Consider the following 4319-nt stretch of genomic DNA (forward strand, 5'->3'; position numbering starts at 1 on the left):
TCACAGCCCTTCATGGTGCCCGTAACGGACCAGTGCCCCTCAGCCCCTCATGGTGCCCGTGCAAGGGCGGTGCGTTTCAGAGTCCCTCCTGGTGCCTATGGCAGACCGGTGTCCCCTCACAGCCCCTCGCAGTACCCATGGCAACAGTGCCTGTCAGTGCCCAGGGCAGAGCAGAGCCCTTCGTGCTGCCCAGTCCCACTCCCCTCACAGCAGTTCTGAGCTGTGCTCCCCTCGTGGTTCCCAGGACAATCCCACTCCCCTCATGGTTCCTGCGACAGTCCCATTCCCCCCACAGCAGCTCTGGGCCCTGCTCCCCTCACTCCTCCTGGTCCTGCCCTTCATGGTAGCCCAGCTCCAAGTTGGCCTCACTCTCGAGACTGATGGTTTGCCCGAGGGTGTTTATAATACTTATGTTTTCTTTGGGAAGGACCATTACACCACGGCGTGACTCACCTGGGCACATCCCTTACAGCCTGTCACAACTTCCCTCTGATGAGCTTTCACAAGCGCCGAGCGACTCCCCTGCATGGAGGTGCTGTGGAAAAATCAGTGTTTAGATTTATTTACCTGTCAGCTGAGGAAAGAGCCCTGAATGCGCTGGAAACGGTTGCTGGAAGGAATGTTGCCCATGGATGCCTCAGCTGGAGCGGGGTCACTGACACTGTTGAGGGCAGCAGGATTTTCGCTGCCGGAGCTGCTTACCCAGCACTTTGCTAAGCCAGAACGAGAACCGACCCTTCCTGTGGAGAACGTGGCAAATCATTCCAGCTCTGACCTTCCACGGGATGTGCTCACTCGGCACCGCTATCGTGCTCAGTTTTAATGAGCTGAAAACAGTTTTTAATGGCTTTTCCCACTGCTAGGACTGTCTTAAGCTGTGCTGGGGGAGGTTTAGGTTGGACATTAGGAAGAATTTCCTCACAGAAAGGGTGATTAGATGTTGGAAGGGTGGTGGTGGAGTCATTGTCCCTGGAAGCTTTTAAGGAAAGACTGGATGTGGCCCTCAGTGCTCTGGTCTAGTTGACAAGGTCGTGTTTGGTCATGGGTTGGACTTGATGATCTCAGAGGTCCTTTCCAACCTCGTTGATTCTGTGACTGTGTGAGTGTGATGGTGGGGAAGCGCTGGGAACACATGGAGCTGCAGCACAGGGCCTGTGACACATGCCACGAAACCAGCAGTGTCCAAATCCACTGCAAAAAGGCGTCACATGGTGACAGGACTTTACATAGAGACAATGCCACCTCTAACCATTGCAGTCTCGTGTCTAGGATGTTCAGAGGATGGTTTTGTCTAGACAGGCTGTCTGAGCATTATTTCCCAGCCTCAATAAATACTGGAAGTTTTGCAGCGCCTCTGGTGTCGCTGTCTCAGAGCCCAAGGGGGAAAAATGCACATGGGTTACCTCTCCTGAGCCATGCCAGGCTGGAAGTGCCCTTGTGGCACTGCCACAAGCAGTTGGTATATTAATACCTGTAATTGTAATTACCTTTCTCTCACCCTGGGCTTCTCCCATCTCTCTGCTTTTCACCTGTTGTCTCTTCTTTTGTCCTTGAAATACGGTTTTAGGGCAGACATCCTTTAATCATACACCTGAAAAATGGTGATAGCTCCCGTCACAGGCTTCTCCTCACTGCCTAAACACCCTCACTAGGACACGAGGGTGCTGAGTGAAGCCCTTGGAGAAGGAAGGATGGGCTGGAGAGGGTGTAAGAGGAGGGGGATGCTCTGGGAAGTCCGGGTAGAACCAAGGGAGGAGGTGGCTGCTGGCAGAGGGAGATGGGCTGTCTGCAGGAGGGTTGCTCAGAAAAGGGGAAGGGGGCTCATGGGGTGCTGCAGATTAAGGAAGTTGGACAAAGCAAAAGCTGACTTAACTCACCACATCCTGCGAGAGCAGGACGTGCAGCCTGCCAGGGAGACCTGTGAGCTGGCTGTAAACTGGCACAGCATCTCATCTTCCTGGAAAAAAAGGGCTTTGAGGGAAAAGCGGGTAGGGACAAAGATCCACGTCGGGCGTGATGGTCAGTGAGGGATCGATGCTCGCACATCACTGCAGTGAACATCCATTCCCAGCACAGAACATTCCCAGAACACGCAGACCGTCCCCACCACCTGCACTTCTGTGTTGACTTTGGGCTCAATCACCGTTTGAAATCCCAACCAATCCAGGTTTGCAGCCCCAAACCGCTCCGAGCCCCGGCAATCCGGCGTGTGGAACACGGGTGGGTGGGATCTGCTCCCTCGTTCGCGTGGCTGCAGCTCCCCCGCGTGTCCGCAGCACTCGCTGCTCAACGGGGGCTCGGATTTTCCAAGAATTGCTGCGCTGGAACTGTTTTTCCAAGTCCCACAAATTACAGCTGAAAGGTTATTGACATTTACATCTCGAGCAGCGAGGGAGGGGTTGTATTTCCCTGTGTTTCCACGTTGGCACAGATCACCGGCGGGATCATCTGCTCGCTGGTCATTCCTGCTGCGAACATTCCTGACGCTGCCCGGTGCCACTCCTGGAAACACAGGAGAAAGGAGACCTTTGTGTGGAAAGAGCTTTGCGTGAGGCTGATTGATTGGTGATGAATTGAGCCTGGAAAGGTCACGGATACATGAGTTACATCAGGGAACATCTGGCAGCAAAAGCTTCTCTGTTCTGGGGCTTGGGGAGGACACTTGGTGAACCCACAGCAGCTGAAGAGCAAACATCTGAAGGGACTGGGAGTCCTAAACGTCCTAGGTGGTCTCAGGGATGGCAAATAAACAACTGCAGCCTTGAAATCCAGAAAATTAGTGCAGATGAGAGAAAAAAATCATTTCATAGCTGAGCCCATACAGAAAAAATATATTTAAAAATAAAGAATATATTCAGGTGCCCACGGGTCTGCATTTGGGGGGCAATAAATTAGCTGTACAGGAGAAGGAGGAGGCTTTCCAGGTCTGGAAGACGTTTCTTTCCAGGCTGTTTGGTCACTTTATATTTGTATATATTTTTTAACATGCAGTGCAGGCCCTGGCACTGGTTGCCCAGAGAAGCTGTGGCTGCCCCACCCCTGGAAGTGTCCAGGGTTGGGTGGAGCTTGGGGCAACCTGGGCTAGTGGAAAGTGTCCCTGCCCATGGCAAGGGGCGGAACTGGAGGATCTTTAAGGTCCCCTCCAACCCAGCCATTCCATGATTTCTGTGATCAGCAGGAGTGTCAGATACAGGCAGAAAAAGGAGGTGCCTGCCTGTGATTGCCTGCAGGGTGGATTTCTGGTGCAAGGACACAAGAGAGGCGTGCAAGGTGAGGGCACGTCCAGATGGCCCCAACACCTGCACGTCCATGAGGACAAGCACAAGGGTGTGCAGGTGCTTCTGGTTCCCTGTGTCTGGTCACAGCGTGGGACAGGAGTCAAGAGAAGAGCGAGGGGCTCTTGGGGGGCTGCAGGTCCTGCAGGGTGAGAGTGGGAGGTCTTGGCTCTTTGGGATCCCAAAGGAGGAACCAGGATGGGGTCCAGCCCCCTCAGCAGCACTGAGCAGGCTCACAACCCTCTGGAGAGCATTAACCACCAAAAAAAGCTTCCAGGAGGGAACACATCAGAGAGATTCCTCCTGATGTATCACAGAGATAAACCACAAACACAAACAATTAGAAAGAAGCACATCTGTCATGTTCTTGATGTTGTCGAAACGAGAATCCATCTGGGAGAAGAGCCAGCCCTGCCTCCCTGGGAGTTATGTATTTTTTCTTTTTAAATATCAGACGACATCCATCTCTAGAGCTGCGTGTTGTTTGTGCTGGCAAGGGGGGTGTGGATTTCTGAAGGCTCCCCGTATTAACACAAGATCTATAGTCTCATTCTAGAAATTTTGTGGCTATAAAAATATATTCTGGGTTTGACTGAGTGGTTTTTCCTTCCCTCCTGAAACTCCAGAGCTGTGTAAAATAGCTTCATAAAACTTCTGGGGCTTTTTAAAGCACAAGTTACTGCCTTGCCTTGCTTTTAAAAGTGCACCCTTGGTTTTAAGTGTTGGGGTATTGTTTGCTTTTAAACAAGTGAATGCTGAAGAGGTGTTCTAAATTCCTTTTTTTAACTTATCGAGAAAAAGCCGATTATACCTCAGGGAAATGGGAATAAAGCATTTTATAAAAAAAAAAGCCTCAGTCTTCCAAAGTAAGCATGCAAAAAAGGGGAAAATCCTTTCAGCATTATTCCTTATACTTATATATATATATATATACATACTCTCTCTTGGGAACACAGTGGTGCCCAAATTATGAGTGTGCTTCCTGTGCACCAAAAAGTCCTTTGAGTGGTGTTGGTGTCCCAGGAAGGAGCAATGGGCTGTGGG

Source organism: Pipra filicauda, unplaced genomic scaffold (genome assembly GCF_003945595.2).
Source record: "Pipra filicauda isolate LSUMZ 115617 unplaced genomic scaffold, ASM394559v2 scaffold249_size1133689_pilon, whole genome shotgun sequence".
Classification (NCBI taxonomy): Eukaryota; Metazoa; Chordata; class Aves; order Passeriformes; family Pipridae; genus Pipra; species Pipra filicauda.